This window comes from Amblyomma americanum, chromosome 4 (assembly GCF_052857255.1).
Source record: "Amblyomma americanum isolate KBUSLIRL-KWMA chromosome 4, ASM5285725v1, whole genome shotgun sequence".
Classification (NCBI taxonomy): domain Eukaryota; kingdom Metazoa; phylum Arthropoda; class Arachnida; order Ixodida; family Ixodidae; genus Amblyomma; species Amblyomma americanum.
The window spans coordinates 3,452,818-3,471,268 of record NC_135500.1 but is presented as its reverse complement, the minus strand read 5'-3'; the positions used below and the strand labels follow the sequence as shown (position 1 = coordinate 3,471,268).

The following is an 18,451-nucleotide window of genomic DNA, read 5'->3' as shown; positions in this document are numbered from 1 at the left end:
TTACTTTTGACATCCACTGGACACCCTTATTTCTAATTTTCTCATTAATCAAATAGGATGCTTCCCTTCTACACTTTCTGAGGGTATTCCATTTTCTGTCTACTTCAAATTCTGGTTCCCCCTTTTCTTGGAATATCTCTGTTCACTGGACGCTTCTTGACGTTTCTCTATCGCCGTCTTGACCTGCTCATCCCACCAACTCTTGGATTTGCATCTTTTCCCTCTGGCTTTACTCGCACCTTAGCTAGCTCTAGCTCAAGTAATCGCGCTAATTTGGTATAAGTCCATTGTGTTTCAATATCCTGCAGAATTAATTTCTCAATTTGTATGGCAGCTGCTTCCAACTGCTTCTTTGAGTAACCATTCCCCTCTGTTTGTCTCGCTTCAGCCCTACATTGGTTTCTCTTCTGAAACTCAACTTGATACGTTTGTGGTCTCTACCTAGACTTCTGGAACCATGTTCATCTATGCTCATTACCCCTAATCTAGTATACATCCTCTGTGACATTAGTGCATTATCTACCATCGAGTACAGACTTCCTGCCTCCCATGTTATGAGCCCGTCACACTTCTCGATACTGTTGCATGCAACAAAATCATGCCTGTCACACATATCCTTCAGCATGCTTCCTGTTAAATCTGTGTATCCATCCAGGTCTTCCATATCTGCGTTCATGTCGCCTAATATAATTATCTCGCCCTGCCCTCCTAGCTCAACAATGTCGCTTGCAATACATTCTAACATTTTCCTGTTTTCCTCTTTGCATTAGCTCCTGTCCATAGGTATACAAAGCCAAGGAGTGTTTGCTGAAAGGGCATCTGCATAGGTTTCAAAAATCGACGAGGTTAAAGAGGCCGAATGTATGAAGCTTGAAGGTAAAGCATGCGAAGTCCTTTCGGGCTAGCATTTGAAATACTGTCGTAATCGCTATCTGAAATCCTGACGGCCTTCAAGCTCCTCCGCAGCGCACAGCACCAAGCGGTGGGCGCATCATGACGTCATCGAAGGTACCGGTACATTTCCAACGCATAAATGCCTGCTTTCAAGGAAAAAATAAATGTCATCAAAGGCAAAATTCGCTGGCCGTTTTTTGGTGGCATCCAGCGAGGCACGGTAGGGTGTGTTCGACAACAACAGAAATTTGAAATCTTACGTTCCGTGACTTCGCACCAAACTTCTTTGCACTCTTTTGGTGTAGTGAGGTGAAGTCTAAAATTTAATTGTCGATTGCATCACTATTTGAAATGCTAGCGCCAAAACTGTTGGCATGCTATTTACGTAAAGCCAAAATAGATTCGAATCCTTGGATAGCGCGGATTCTCAAAAAGTGGTGAAGTCGCCCTTTAAGGCTACATATATATCAAGCAGAATTCTGAGTTTATTCTAAACACAGTGTAAATGCTACGTATATAAACAATTCTAAATATTTCACATTCTTTAGTAAGTCTGTCAGAATGGCTTAAAATTTCATATGAGTCATCCCAGAGCTCTGTGTTCGTCAGATCAAGCCAGTATCAGCAGCATGTGCTGTATTAGTTGATAAGACTACTAAGCCATCTGTATCAGGCGTGTTGCGTGTTAATTGTCCTATAGGACAATCAAGCTGGGTTAGATTTCGTTACATCACAATGATATGGGGAGGGCACAAAGCAAGTGCAAGCAGTAAAGAAAAAAAAATACATACAGAGCACGAAGCAGAAGAGAGAAACAAATGTGTCAGATGCAACCACCTATGGTAAACGTTCACGAATGTTCATTAGAGAACATAGCACGTTTCCCTAACAAAGGACAAATGAAAATCAGAATGCACATATCACATGTTAACACTGGGGAAATACAAAGACGCTTACAGATAATATTCTTAGAGTGTACACAGACTAGATTTTTGCACTGAAAAACCTGTTGAAGTTAGTTTATTAATCATAGGGCTGCATGATGTATCAATTGTCATTCAAGTTCTGTAAGGCTGAAGCGAAGGTACCAATATACTTGTATTCAAAATTTATATATGGTGCCGAGGTTGGCTTGAGGGGCGACATTTGAAAGATATGTGGTCACGGTGAGAAAATTGTTTTTTATATTTGCTGAGTCTGCTATGTGTAAGGTAAACCATCATTAGCTATGTATCGTAAAGCTTTCTATTGAAGCATGTAAATTTTATTTTTGGTAGGTTAGCTTGAATAGCACTTTCCAAGGCAAAGGAACAGTAGTTTTCCTGTATGAAAACATTGAAAAAGACCCCCAATTGGGCTTTATTGCACAAAGCAGATTTAAGTTCTTTGATTGCGGGATGAATCACCGGCCTGTTGAAGAAATATTCGGGTCAAAGACTCTTTTCCAAATCGCTTGGTGCCATAAAAGCTGAAAACAAGGCCTGTAAAATACCCAACGGCACTGGGTATTGAACCAAGCACCATCTGCAGGCAAAGCGCATGCCAAATTTTCTAGGCCATTGCCTGGCATTTACTTGGTATTCTTACAATTTTATCTGTTAGTATAATTGGTAACTCAAGCAATGGACTTTTTTGAAGGAAAAAAATTTGTACCAATTCCTTTAAGAAAGAAACATACATAAACGTTTCATTTCTTGTCAAGCACATGTAGATGTTGTGGCAGTAGTGGCGGTGTTGTTAAGGGTCAGGCAAGGTTAGCCTTGCATTCAAAATTGCAGAAATGGTGCACCTGTATTGAATAGTCTATAAAAAAATACAACTCCTAGCTCTGCTCTATAAAACAAAGAACTGTGAGGTTACGCTCGGAAAAATGTCCAGAATAGCATCATTACATTAAATTATTATTTACAACCTTTGTCAGTAAAGATTCGAGACTAAGTCTATTAAAAAATGCGTTTAACATATTGAAATATTTTGTGCAGCACCCCTTCGAAGCAGTCTCCCTTGCAGTCTATACAGCGCTTCCAACGCTTCTTGACGCCTTCGAAACAGATGAAAAACGCTTGCTTCTTTTGGCAGGGCCTTCAGCTCCTTTGTCGTGGCGTCTTGAATGTCCTCCACGCTCCCCATCCAGCGACCTTTTAGGGCTCTGTTCACAAGAGGAAACATGAACAAATCGCGTGGAGAGAGGTCAGGCGAGTATGGCAGATGTTGAAGTACTGTAATGCTGTGCTTGGCGAGAAATTTTGTCACGCTGAGAGCAGTGTGCGGCCTTACGTTATCGTGGAGAAGGCTCCATTGTCCAGATGCCCATAAGTCAGGGCGACGGCGTCGCAGTGCATCATGCATGTGTTGGAGCACGCGGATATAAAACTCCAGATTCATCGTCTGCCCATATGGGACGAACTCATAGTGTATGAAACCTCTGGCACCGAAAAAAACTATCAGCATCGTCTCTGTTTTGGTCTTCTGTCGCCACTCTTTTCTTGTCGGCGGAGAGCTTGTGGACCGCCATTCGGCGCTCTGTCTCTGAGGATATTGTATTGAAAACACCATGTTTCGTCTTCAGCAATGATGCTGTCGACGAATGCAGCATCAATCTGTGCCTCGGAGAGCAAATCAGCGCTCACTGATGCCCGCGAGTCCTTCTGGTCCTGTGTGGAGGAGTGCGGCACAAGTCTGGCATTCAGCTTTCGTTTCGCCAAGTTCTCACGCAAAATTTAGTGACATGTTGTTTTACTTATGTCGAGAGCATCTGATAGCATGCGGACTGTAATGGTATGGTCTAGCTGTACGATTTCCCTAATCCGAACCATGTTGTTTTCATTCCACGAGGTTGAAGGCCTGCCTTGTGTCGTCTTCCACCGGCATTCTCCCCGAAACGAACCTCTTGTGCCACTCGAAAACTCTCACCCGCGATGTCGTTGCCGTAAGCATCATGAAAAAGCTCATACGTCTGTGTGGCTGTCTTTCCAAGCTTCACACAGAATTTTATGTTTACACGCTGTTCGAGGTTAACGTCCATCTCTCCACATTCACTCGCAGTAGAATGAGCAGACGACTAGTGACAACCTATTTTTCTACATGCAGTGCCATCTAGCGGCTGCCAGAGCAATTAACATAAATAGCTCAGGTTAGCCCGAAAAGATGGCGCTACACATACGCACCAACATTTGTTTTGGGGAATCATTTCTGGAGAAGAAAATAAATCAGTCTCGAAACTTTATGGACAAAAGTTGGACTTCTTTTTCTCTGAAATCAAATACCAATTGATCCATTAAAAATGACACAGAGTATTTTATATGCTGAATGAAATCCTTGTTTTGCTGAAATTGAATTCACGAGACTATAGTTAATCTTTAGGAAGTATGTAACGGAACAAGCGCGAAAATAACGTGATAACGGGAGTGCTTTTTCACAACTGTATTTTATTACTGAAAAATACTGTTTTGCACATCCCAACAAAGGAGCAAGAAAATAAGAAAGCAAGAAATACAAGAAAATTAATAAATTCATAATATACTTATAAAATTAAAATTAGATTTTAAGATCTAAAAAAACGAGAATAAACCATTGCACATACCGTAGATGCAAGGTAGTTAAGCTGTTTTCTGTTCCATTTAATCGAGGGCTGACTGGCAGAATTTTAATGTCAAATAGAATGCTTTGATTTCAAGAGTGCACTAATGATTGGATGAAATGCTTGCCGCAAATATCGGTTGAAAATTTACATTTCGACAGTACACTGACATAAGTGATGGCCTGAACGCTGACAGCGATCTATGATGTTTTGCTTTCACATTAAAGCAATGTGCCATGTATGACTAACATTACGTTCACCACATTTCAACGGCATATGATATATATGGCTCCAGTTTGCAAGGCGCAAATTTGTACTCGGGCGCTTGACTTTGCAGTTTATCTTTCTGTATTATTAGCTGTGATCTCACAAGTCTCGTAGAAAGCTTGATCGAGGGAAATAATAGTGTGCCCACATCATACCATCTTGCCACATTCCTAATGGATTCTGAAACCTGGCGTAAATATGGTATAAAGATCGACATGCTTCATGTTGTCAAGTAGCCATGCATGCATGTTTAGCCGACAGCCCTTTGTGTGTTGTGCTGGGTTTTACCACACATAAGTGACTATGGCTATTATGAGAAAAAAATTTCCAATCTATAATTTGTTTTAAAAATTTGCCTCCTTTGAAAACCAAAAATACAGGACAAATCAACAAGACTGGCTTCACCTAAGAGCAATATGCAGAATGGAACGGTATGTGTTCATTGTAAAGCATAGCAAAGGGATCGCTAGTGTTCCCAGTTTCCTGCACGAAAATGTAACATAGTTAACTGTTAGCCCATCGCCGCATGATTCACATAGGAGGTCGTTTTGTTTAGTCAGTGTGTAGTTATGAGTAACTGTTTGTGTGCCCAGTAGGAATTCGGTAGAAACTCACTTCCTTGAAATGGTTCCTGATTGTGTGCAAGACCTCCATTCACCTAAACCGTCTTTAGCAAGGATAGTTTGTTATTCACTTTGTTGTTCCATGCAGACTGCCATTTTTTTTCTTAATTTACTGTATGCTAAGTTCATTCAATCCTTAAAGGCCATATTTACTTTATTTATCTGCTCGCAACAAGCTTGAGCAGCACACAAGTCTTCTCTCTCGTTGCCTTTTATTCGAACACGGCTCGGAACCCAGCAGGGTTTTATTTTTTGTCCTTGAGCTGTTGCTTTGTTATGTTCTTTATGATGTTACCAAGCAGCGGAGAGATGGAATTTCTTCGAGTGGAGAGCTCAAATTGTAGTTAGCGAGTCTGTGTAACTAATACTCTTTTAGACATCCTCGGTTACTATGTTTTTTTTCATGGCTACCCAGATGGCGTAACATTCAACACTGAAGGTGCATGGATGCACACTGCGGAAGTCGTACCGTTTCCTCCCAATTCCCACGTACCACCGTGCTTCCAACATAATTAAACATCCGTTTTTCAACCATCAGTATAGAAATCCACGAAGCCACTATATTTTCTGGGAGTACAAGAAATTCTGGCTTGATATGTTGTCGTGGAGTTTGTTTTTAGCGGAACTGTGTAAGAGTGCAATCGCGGGTTGCAAAAAAAAATGTTCGATGGAGGTAGTGGATCTCATCTTTGCGCAGTGCCTGACAATGCATCTAGTATATAGGCTGAAATTCTGACACGTCTCTTCAAGCTGCAAGCTTTTTAGCTCAAGGATTGTTGTGCATTATTATTCTATACACTTCATTAGTACTGGGTATAGCAAATGTGTTTTGGTAGCGACCTCACTTTAATGATATGCGCAGAAATGAGAGCGGTTCTTCTGATTTCAAGCTACGGTTCATTTGTTTTTACATACAGGCTGACTATGGAAAACGTTCTGTATGCCCCGGACGAAAGGTGCAAGCCTGAGTTGCGTACTGAATCCAGTTTTTTTTTTAGGTATGATGGTCTAGCTGAACCGTACATAATGCACCCAAAATCTAAGAAGGAACATACCAAAAAGCAACAGATGTGCAGATTAAGCCGTGTTATATCAGGCCCCCATTCCTCCCCGAGAACACGTTTTGTATGTTTAGAGATCCAGAGGCTTTCTTTTTCAGTGTGTTTATGTGTGGTAGGAACGTCAGTTTTTTATCGAATGTTATGCCGCGAAATTTACGTTCTTGATTTATTGGTTGTATCGTTTAGGTGTAGGGTGGGGTCATTCTCCCTCTTTTAAGCGAGAAAAGAACTGCTCCTGTTTTTCTTCTTTGTGGGGAGAACTTAAACCCATTTCTGTCTGCCCAAAATCGCTAGTTTGCCTAATGCGAGTTGTATCTCTCTCACAGGTTGATAAGCTGCGGGCTGTGGGTGCAGTTTGAAGGTTGTCAACATAGACTGCGTACATGAGATACGTGGGAATTAAGTATTCCAGCTACGGAATTCGTTTCCACGGCAAAATGTGTGGTACTTAATATACACCCTTGCGGCACCCCATCTTCCTGACTGAAGTTCCTCGAAAGAGTTGAACCAGGGCGTACATGAAATGAACGGTTATATACAAAAAAAATCTTTCAAGCAGTTGAGTATTGTTCTGCGGATACCTAGGCCTGCTAGGTCTTGGAGAACCCCAGACCTCCGGGTTGTGTCCTAAACCTTTTCCATATCAAAGAAAACTGCTAGACAGATTTGTTTGTGTATGAATGCTTATCGTACTGTGTTTTTATGACAAGAAAAAATTCCAAGTGCTAAGGACGGGACAAAGTGAAAGGAGACACACACCAGCGCTACTAACAACTGAAAGAATTTTATTGCGACAAGAGCAATATATACCCATGGGCCACTCCCACCGCATAAAATCACAAAAATATAAAAACAGTAGCAAGATTCTGTGCATGCTCTGCCATCGAGGAATCTAACCTTTTCTTTTCAGCGTTAAGGAGGGCGCGCTGACACAGGTTTTCCCTCTGCAATGAATAAGATAGGCTTCATACACTTCGCGCACACGCTGATGCTGGTATTTTCCTAGAACCGTGCTTTTGTCAATGTTCACCGTGCACTTGCATGTGGCCACGTGGTCAGGTAAGTTTTTCTTAGGCCTTCTTTTAAGTATTTGTTAAGCTCCCGTAGCCTATTGTTCAGGCAACGCCCTGTCTGGTCAATGTAAGATGACCCACATGATAGTGGTATCCCATACACGACTTCTCTTTCGCAGTCAGCGAACTTCTTTTCATGTTTCTTTTCACATAGTTTTGACGATGGGCGATCCTTGTTTGCTAACTTGCAAAGTTTTCCAGCTTGTTGGGGGCAGAAAAGACGAGCTTCACGTTGACATGGCCCATGACCTTATTCAAAGGATGGCTTACCCCATGCACGTAGGGAAGCACTACAGTGCTTGCTTGGTATTCTTGCTTCTGGGTTACTGTGTAGTCTTGAATTCACATCTTTTAACAACTTGTCGCACACACTGCGTAGAACAGTGTCCGAGAACCCCACAGCGCGAAGTCTTTGCAGTTGGCCTTGAAGCTCTCCTCGATACGATGATTGCATGACCGATTAAGGGCATTCTTCAAGGTACTTGTGGCGACTGATCTCTTAACTAGCTTCGAGTGAGCTGAACTGTAAGGCATCATGCCTTTTATTTGAACGCGGAGAATAGCTCTAACAGATGTGCTTTGGGTGTATAAACAGTCGCAAATCTAGGAACTGAAGCTGGCTTTCTTTCGGCAATTCCTTCGTCGAAGTGAAGTCTTTTAGTGTGTCTGAGAAGATCTTGTAAATACTCTCATCATTCTGCGAACTTGCAGCAGATGCTTTGTAAACGACCAAAAAATCATCCACGTAGCGAAAGACGCTTACCACACTGCTGTTTTCAAGAGCTTTTTCCAATGTTCTGTCATAGCGCCCAAGTAGCAGATCACTAAGAATCGGCGCTACGCATGAGCCTATGCAGACCCCTTCTTTCTGGATGTAAAGCCCATCTTGGAAAGATATGAAGGTTGAATTGAGATAGAACCCCAATACTTCAAGAAAGTTGTCAGAGCTTACTCCGCAGGCATTTTGAAATCTTGCAGCTCCCATAGCATCAATCTTTTCCTTGACAGCTTCAAACAAGCGTTCGTGGGGTAGAGAATAGTACAGGTCTTTTCGGTCGATCGAGAAGAGGCTTGCTCCTTCCGGGCACTGTTCTTGTATGTACCTTGAAACCTTATCTGGCTTTTTTATCAGGTACGGTACGTTCAGAGTTTACAAGGAGAGGGAGCCTTGAAGGAACCACCCAAAAACATGTTGCCAGCTACCTTGTTCCGACACAGTTGCTCACAAAGGCCAGCCATCTTTGTGGGTCTTCACCTTGAAGAAAGCATTCAAGCTCGCATCCTTGGCCTTGATTATAGCCTGCCCAATCTTGGTTTAGCCACATTCGTCACAAAGCTTTCTTGGCTTTTTCTTCACAGCTTCAGGCTCTACTTTTTCCACCCTTCGAAAATTTGCCTTGATGGCCTCCTGAGCTTTTTCCCAAAACTTACCAGTAGGCAAAACTACAAATCAACCCTCCTTATCGAAAGTCAACAGCCGAAGGTCTTTCTTTTTGAGGCTTGCTGCTACTTTAGAGAGATTTATCTGAGCCTTCTTCGCAAGGGAATTCTTTAGGATGTCGATGCCTTTGCTGATATATCTTTATGCATCTTCTGGGAATGCTTTTTCAGCACCTTGTCTCACTAGAGAAACAAGCTCGAACTTACCGAGGCGAGGTTCCACACAAAACATTGGTCCCATGTTCAGAGCTTTTGCTGCTTCTACGGGTACTTCCATGGAATGAAAAATATGCAGTTTGGTGACCAGTGGAACGTGGGTGCTTTTTCAGAATGTTTGGTAGAAACTTTCTCCGCAGAATCTTGCTACTGTTTTTTACCTTTTTATGTTTTTATGCAGTGGCGTTGCCCATAGGTATATATTGCTCTTGTCGCAATAAAATTCTTTCAGTTGTTAGCTAGTAGCGCTGGAGTGTGTGTCTCCTTTCACTTTGTCCCGTCCTTAGCGCTTGGAATTTTTCTTGTCATGCACCAACTGGCCCGGCTAATTCCCCTCTTGGATCTGTGTTTAAAGGGAAGACAAAATGGTCAATTGCTGAACATGCTTTCTTGAATACATATTGGTGCATTTCAAGAATGTCAAAGAGTTCGAGGACAAATACTAACCTAATATTCACAGTTTCTAAAGATTTTGCGAGACACCTAGTGATCGCTATCAGTCTAACTACCAGGAGGGATTGGTGGCTTTCCAGCTTTTAGGAATGGCACAATTAATAACTGCTTTTTTTCCAAGCTTCCGGGAATTTTTCCATTTTCTAAATTTTTTCACGAATTGCTAATGGCCTTTTCGTTAGCTTTGAAGAGATGGGCCAGCATTCCTAATGTGCTTCATCAGTCCCGAGGATGTCTGTTTACCGGCCGACAGTATTTTATAGCTTTCTTGAAGTGTATTGAAGTTATTATGACGCTGGTTCGAACTGCCACTTGTCGGAAGTCTGTTTTTTCAGCTGTGTCTCTGTATTTCAGAAATGACTCTGTGTAGTGTGCAGAACTACAGAGAAATGTCCCACAAGTATGTCTGCCTGTTCTTCAAAGTTTGTGTACCTGGTACTATGAGAAAAAAAAATAGTGAAGGAGCAGTAGCTGCCAGAGAGTTTACGGACTTGCTCCTACCTTTTCTTCGATGTGATTAAACTCTTTATGGTTGATACAGTCCTGCCACGATGTTTTTTTAGCATTCATATGAACATTCCTTGCATTAATTGGCTGTCGTCTTTTTGAAATTTATATTGTTTTCATCTGTTGGACATCTACGCAAATTTCCCATGCTATATATTGTTTCATTTTTTCTTCTTACACTCTTGCGCACACCAAACCTTATGATTTTGTCGTACTGCTCCCGAATAATGAGGAATGGGGAAGCGTGCAGCAGTAATTATGAACCTAGTGAACATTTCATTAAGAACATCACCATCGAGACTATCTGAAAATATTTTTTTCGAACTGGCATTTTCGCAAAAGAGTGCCGAGTCGGCCAAGTGTAACTTCCAATGGCGAGGTTTGGTAGGGATAATTGATGGTGAGGATGATAGGCTGATATAGTGACAGGCAAATGGTCACTTCCGTACAGGTTATCGAGAACATCCCGCTTAACATCGGCAGGAACAGATGGCGAACTAAAAGGTAAATCTAAGCATTTAATTTTTCCAGTGCTTGGAGACCAGCACATGTACGTGCTTTCCCATATTAGGCAAACATATATGGCTGCGCATTGGTTCTCAACGCGACGCGAATAGTCACAAGAACAGCGAAGGTAATTTAGCGGTTACTGCGTGAAGCGATGTTCTTCGCGACGCTGCCGCTGCTATACGCGCAAGAAGCGACGAAACTTGGCAGCAGAGCGTTAAAAATGCTATGACTGAGAATTATTTGGCGGTCCCTGACTGTCGCTTCGTTAGAACATGCGGCGTTGAGAGGGAGAGTCTTCGCGCGCCCATGAAGTGAAGGCGAAAGAAAATAATACACTGAAAATTTACCTGTCTATAACTTATTTTTGTCGCATGAAATAAAAACGTAATAAACAAAACAACTTAAATGAAAAATTTATACCTTTGTCCATTCACGGACGTTCTCTAGGAACATAAGGGGATGAGCTCTACGAACTACGCAATCGCGCTGGAATTAAAATGGACTCTGCAGAGGGAAGCAGTGAAGGCGATAGCGAGCAGCGCGGTGCATATTCAACTGCAAGCTCTGTTAAACTTTATGCAGAATCACCGCGCGTTGGCCCATGCGGCCGATGATAGCATATCGGCCGAGGAAAGGCGGACGCTGTGGGTGCAGCTGGCAAAGGACAGGTGTAATTGGAAAGACATGGGAGAGGCCTTTGCCCTACAGTGGGCGTAGTCAGACTGATGTTGACGATGATCACTGGTCGTCTGATGGAAGTTAACACCACCGCAGAAGGTGAAACAAAATTTGTCACGCAGAGCCCCGTGATTCCTTTGCTAAAAGGCAACCGTTATGCACCTGCAGCAGGAACAGGCAGTTCCTTCTAATGCAGCAACTCTCCTTGTAAGAGAGAAACGTTTAATGTCTAGAAAGGTGAACAGGTGACCTGGAAAAAAGAAGTCTTCACATATGCTACTCAACCTTGGGGAACGGGACGAATATAGAGGTGGAGAGTGAAGGTGGAGGGTGATGCCACATTACAAACAGCTTCATGCAGTGCGCAAGAAAGACACTTGCTTTATGCGCTTCATGTAAGTTATCTGAATGTGCAAATACACACACATTACCTAGTGCACGTGGCACATTAAGGATGAACATGTCTCATGGTGAGGCAAAGGAACCAAAGGAGAATAAAAACAACTGTGAAGTGGCAGGCACCCCAATTAAGACGGAATGACAGCAACACGACAAGAAAAGCTCAACCATGCACATTAGCAAGATCACACACAAAGGAGGCAAGAAATGCAAGAGAGAGAGAGAGATAAAACATTATTTCATTGAAGTGTTCTACGAGTCAGGTAGGCGGACTCCTCAGTTCAGGACTCCGGTGGCTTGGGCGGATGCCTGGACCAGTCTGATGATGCGACACTGGTCCTCCAGACCATTGCTGGTCAGGGCTGCCTCCCACTGCTCGTATGATGTCTGTAATGTTTTTAGATGGTGGTTTTTGGGGACAATTCCAGGAAATGTGAAACAGCGTAGGCTTTTCGCTGCACCATTATTATGCATACGATGGCGGGACAGCCGATGAGGTCCGACAGGGATTTATGAAGCGCAACCACGGGATTCCGGTGGTGGATGCTCGCCGCCTCGGGCAATCAATGTCCATCCTGGTGACTTTCGCCGGCACGAAGGCTCCAGACACCATCTACTATTGGGAGAGTCCTTTCCGCGTGCACCCGTACAGGGAGCAGGTCGAAACCTGTTTCAACTGCAGAAGAGTCGGTCATCGGGCGGACGGCTGCTACAAACCCAGGACGCCACTGTGCCGCAGATGCGGCGAAGAACACCCTCCCCCAGCCGAGGGGGAAGAGCAGACGTGCACGCCAAAGTGCATTGTGTGCAAAGGCACCCACAACACCGGCAGCAGGAACTGCAAGCATCGCTTTGTAGACCGCCGCCCCAGACACAACCGACAACAAAAGAAGCAAAATGAGGAAAGGGACCAGCAGTCCGGCCACAAGTCGCGTTCCAGAGACAAGGCCGGCAATCGATCGTCGAGCCACCGTCGGGGTAGCAATTCCCGCAACAGATCCACCTCCTTCCCACCGCTGTCGTCGAGCCAGGGTGCCAGTTCGAGGCAGGAAAGCAAGGACAGACGGAGGAGTGCGAGCAGGAGCAGAAGCTGCTCGAAGAAACAGGTGAGCTGGCCGGATGCGGCCTCCCAAAACTATACCGCTCGCGAGGAGCTCCTAGCCAAAATACAGTGCAGAGACGAAACCATTGCGCAAATGCAGAGAGAGATGGCCGGAATGAAAAGGCTGTTTAAATCGCTACAACCCCCCGCAACAGCCATGCCCCACATATCTCGCACGCCCCCCTCTCCCGGGCCAAGCGCTATACCCTCCACCAGTAATGCGATGGAAACGGATAGCCGCACTAACCTCAAAAGGACGGCTCCTTCCGACGAGAGCTCCGGAACGAAACGCGCTGCGGAAGCGTCCCTAGAGGACACCCCGCAACCGACAATCAAACCTAAGGCTACAGACAAGATAAGAACCGAAACGCCCTCGAGAACTAATTTAGCGGTCTCGAGAAAAAGTTAACACTCTTACGAGGGAAGTAACCCAGCTGGATACAAACATCGCTACATCAAGTAGTAGAGCGCCTCACGACCTTGGAGGCAAGCCGTAACGTAATGCCACCAGTCGCGACCTTGCCCGTGATCATCCCTCCCAAATCCCACCACGGCCCCTCCCCAACAAAATGAGGTATGGCAATGGAACTGCAGGGGGTTCCACAACAAACGGGGAAACCTGCAGTTTCACATCCAAAACCTAGGTAGACAACCGGACGTGAGAGCCCTTCAACAAGCTAGCGACCCGGCGAAATTACCAGGCTATAAAGCATTCATTCCCCCCTCGAACGCAGTGACGACGGCGACAACCCCGTTCACCGCTACCTTTGAGCAACACAACATTACGGCGATACAACACACTATAGACCGTTCTAACGAACAATACACGTTACTAGAAATTGTGCCGAGAAAAAAGGGAGACGCAAATCTCTTTATTCTGAACTTATACAGTTCCTCAAAAGACAGAGGTTCAGGCATTCCCGACCTACTGCTTAAAGCCACGCTCCTGGCCGCCAGGGCACAGCTCCTGGTGGTAGGCGACTTTAACGCCCAACATTCAGCTTGGGGTTATCGCAGAAGCAACCCCAAGGGATCCAAGCTATGGCAAACGATCCAAAACCTGGGCCTCACAATTCTTAACGATCCACAAGAAAACACGCGGGTCGGAAATAGCGTTAGCATAGATACCTCACCGGGTCTCACACCCTCAAAAAGCATTCGCGATGCCCGCTGGTCCGACACGAAACACACACTGGGAAGCGACCATTACATACTAGCCACGGCATTTGACACGAAATTGCACAAAATGCACCCCATGCGCACTCGCATTACCGACTGGGATAGCTTCAGACGCTTACGAGAGCAGACTGCCCCCGGTCAGATACAATAACGGAGTGGATCACTTCACTCAAAGACAACGTCGAGACCGCCACGTTCGAGACGCCTGCTGAGGAGCCGCATCAAACGACAGACTCTAAACTCCTCCACATGTGGGAAGCGCACGCCAGCCTGCTATATCGCTGGAAGCAACAGAGACACAACAGAAACTTACGCAAGTGTATGGCGCAACTCGAGCGCCAAATCCAAACATACACGCTAGAACTGCAAGAAAAACAATGAGGCCAGGTTTGTGATGATATGAATGGGAAAATGGGATGCAAAAAGATATGGCTCTTGCTCCGCCACCTGCTAGACCCAACCCACACAAAATCCACACAACGCGACCAACTCACGATACTAATTCACCAGTATCAGGGTGCAGACGCAGAGCTACTCGCCGAAATGCAAAAACGCTGCCTGAACACGTCGCATACAGACCCCCTACCCGCATACGAGGGCCTCCCCAATGAGACCCTGGACGCGGACATAGTAGATTCCGAGGTCTGGTTTGCTCTGGGTCATCTCCGTACCCCCTCCGCGGCGGGACCGGACGGAGTGTCGAACAAGACGCTCAGAAACCTTCATCTCAAGTCTGTCGCGGCACTGACAGACCTAATAAACACCTACTGAAGGGAAGGCGAGATCCCCCAGGAATGGAGGCATGCACGGGTGACCTTCATCCCCAAACCGGGAAAGAAACTCTCGATCGAGAATCTGCGGCCCATCTCCCTCGCGTCTTGCATCGGAAAACTCATGGAGCATGTCATCCTTAACCGATTGCAAAATTACGCGGAAGACTGCGACCTACTTCCTCCCAAAATGATTGGCTTTAGGGCTAGCCTGTCCACGCAGGACGTGATGCTCCAGCTTAAGAAGGACGTGCTGGACCCTCCACGCGGGACCGGAACGAAGGCAGTGCTCGGGCTAGATCTGAATAAGGCCTTCGACAACGTCTCGCATGAGGCCATCCTCACGAACCTCTCTAAAATTGACCCGGGAGAACGGACATTCAGTTACGTCCGATCATTCCTATCCGAGAGGACCGCAGAGCATGCATTAGGTTGCCTGAAATCGGAGCCCATTCCTCTTGGAAGCCGAGGCACGCCACAAGGCTCGGTGCTCTCGCCTTTCCTCTGTAACCTTGCACTTATTGCCGGGGCTGCAGCACACCTTATGCGCGGACGACATCACCCTGTGGGTGACCACTGGTAATGATGGCCAAATAGAAGATACACTGCAGCAGGCGGTTGACATAATTGAAACTTACGCGTCGGGAGCGGGCCTTGAATGCTCGCACTTGAAATCGGAACTGATGGTTCTAAGGGCGAAGCCACGCGGTAGAAACGCAAACCTGACCCCGCCGACCCCTCTGAATGTATATGTGCAAGGACTTCCGGTCAAGGAGGTCCAAACCATACGCATACTGGGCATGTACATACAAAGCAATCGCAAAAACACCGAAACAATCAACAGCCTTACGGCCACGGTCAATCAGACTGTTCGGCTAATCAGACGGATCTCCAACAAAAGACGAGGCATGAAAGAGAAAGATATATGTCGACCTGTGCAGGCTTTCATGCTGAGCAGGATCGTCTCCTCCTTCCCTTACCTGTAACTGCAGCTCACGGAAAGGAACAAGGTCGACGCTGCAATCTGGCAGGCCTACAAGGCGGCCCTTGGGCTCCCGCACAGTACGTCCACGGAAAGGTTGCTGGCCATTGGGGTAGACAACACACTCTCGGAGCTGTGCGAGGCGCACCTCGTTTCCCGGCTCGGACGACTAACTCGTACGAGCGCGGCAAGGGCCATCCTATACAGACTAAAGATGTGCGAACAGCTCCCAGAGAGGGACTCGAAAACGCAATTGCCCACGCGCATCACGAAAACTCTTTTGATTAAACTCCTACCCAAGAACATGCACCCCGTGCACTATGAAGGCCGACGCACAGCGAGGGCTCGTGCCCTACACACCAAATACGGGCGGAACGACAATGTGGCGTACGTGGACGCAGCGGAATACCGGCAAACCCAGAGAAAAGCGTTTGCACTGGTTGCGGTGAACGGGAACGGCGCCCCGTTGGCGGCCGCGTCGATAGAAACCACCTCCTCCGAGACGGCGGAGGAAGCGGCAATCTATAGTGAACACGCGTGCTGATATTATAATCAGCGACTCCAAAACAGCCATTCGCAATTTCGCGAGGGGCCGCATCACATGTACCTCGCTCCGCATCCTTTGAAACGCCCCCCCCCCCCCCTTCCGATTAGATAAGTTTAATTGATCTGGGTCCCTGCCCACACGTCTAATCCAGGGAACGAGGCGGCTCACGTGCAAGCCCGAGGTTTCGTCGACCGGGCAGTGAGCGCGCACTCCGACCCGAATTTCACGAGGAACGGGTTGATCTCATTTCATGACATCACCCATCACTTCAGGCTGGAGAGACGCGCATATCCCCCTCCCCACAAATCGTTAACAAAAGCGCAGGAAGTTACCTGGCGCCGACTGCAAACACGCTCCCTTCTGAATCCGGCAGTGCTTGCCCTCATGTACCCTGGCCAGTATGACCCAAACTGCCATAAATGTGGTGAAAGGGCCACATACGACCACATTCTCTGGAACTGCGCAAATAATCCGCCTCCGGCGGAGTTGATACAGCTCCCTTCTCCCGAGCGGTGGGAGGCCGTGCTGGTCAGCTCGGACCCTAACATTCAAGTACGGGCAATCGAGCGGGCCAATGAGGTCGCCGCCAGCCATGGGCCAGCGGCCATCTATATGTCTCCTGCAACCTGCTCTCGACCCAATAAATGTTTCACAATCAATCCTGGTTCTCGGGCTGGCGGGGTGGATTTGTCACGGTCTCCCCCCGCTAGCGCCGCGTTCGGAGTCCGAATTGTCTGCGACGCAGCGGTCGCTTTCGCGAAAAGCTTCAAGGCGCCTGACGTGCGCTCCCTGTAGCCTCCGCTGCTGATGTCTATCACAATACCTGTCTTGGCTAGGAAGCCTCGTCCAAGAATTACAGGAACTGATAAACAGGGAAGATGAATGAGGTGTTGTCGCCACACGCTCTTCCCCAGCGAACCACTATCCTAACTGCACCGCTTGATTTCGCTGTGCCACTCGCGAGGTGAAAAGTGGTATCGCACTCTCTCAGCCGGATTTTGTTCTCGTGGAGATGGTTTAACACCTCGTCACCGAAGAAAGAAGCGCTTGCTCCTGTATCGAGTAACGCGGTGAATTCCTTTCGAGCTATTGTTAGCTCAATGAATGGCGCTGACAAGTCAACAGAACTTCCTGCGCGACATGCCAAAGGCGCTAGCAAGCGCGGGATCGAAGGTATATCATCGGCGGCTTTGGCCGCTTCCCGACCGTGTTTGGCCACGGGCGGGAGGGCGGCCACATTTGCGGGCGAAGCGCCCCGGCTGGTGGCACCGGTTGCCCGGGTCCCGACGGGCTAGGCGCTGGTCGCCCCGTTCCGGTCGGTCATCTCGAACTCGCGGTGCGGACGGTGGGGGCCACTCGTGTGGCCGCGTGTCGGCCTCACGATCTCGGCTAGGTTCGTTCCGCTCTGCGGCAGCGTGTGCTGTCCGCAACGCGTAGCTGAATGGGTCCAAAGCGCGGTCGGACAACTCCCAACCCCTTGGGACACGTTCGTCAGCAAACTGTGCTGACCCTTTAGCTCTGGATGGATTGCGCACTGAGCTGCCATTCCAGGCGCAGCGTGGCTCAAGTGACAGCGATGCGGGTGGTGGCGGCCTATACGCACGTGCAGAGAGGATGCCTCACTGAATGCGCTTCGCCTCAGCAGCCAGCTCATCCAAATCTCTGAACCTGACTCCTCTCAGGTAGGCCGTGAAAGTCGGGTGCGCTTGTCTCGCGACACGCTCAACCTTCTCCGTGTTCGTGGCACGAGGGTCAGCGAGGCGATAAAGTTCGTCCATCGCTCGGACGTACTCTAACAGAGACTCGTCGGGGTGCTGGGTGCGGAGCTCGAGCTCTCTCCTCAAATGCCACTCGTAGCCTGCGGGAAGGACTTCGTCGCGGAAGTTTGCGCAAAACTCCTCCATTGTCCTCGCTCGGTTGCCGGCTAGTCGGTACCAGCGAGCCGCTTGCTCCGTCAAAGAAACAGGCACAACATGCGCGAGCATTTTGGCGTCTGCGATTCCTATCACTTGCTGATAATGCAGCAGACGGTCGAGGTACTCATTTGCTCCCGTACTGTCATGGTACCCCGTGTAGGTAGGCAAGTCTATCCTAACACGTGGTGACTGGGCCGGGGCTTGCAAATTGTTTTGCTGAACCCGCTAGACTCTGCATAACCTGCATTGCGTTC

The 18,451-nt window shown here is 47.1% G+C and overlaps 1 pseudogene; it reads right to left on the bottom strand.

The window, feature by feature from the left end:
- Window positions 1–15,047: 15,047 nt before the first annotated feature.
- On the bottom strand, window positions 15,048–18,185 carry LOC144127720 (uncharacterized; annotated as a pseudogene).
- Window positions 18,186–18,451: the final 266 nt, after the last annotated feature.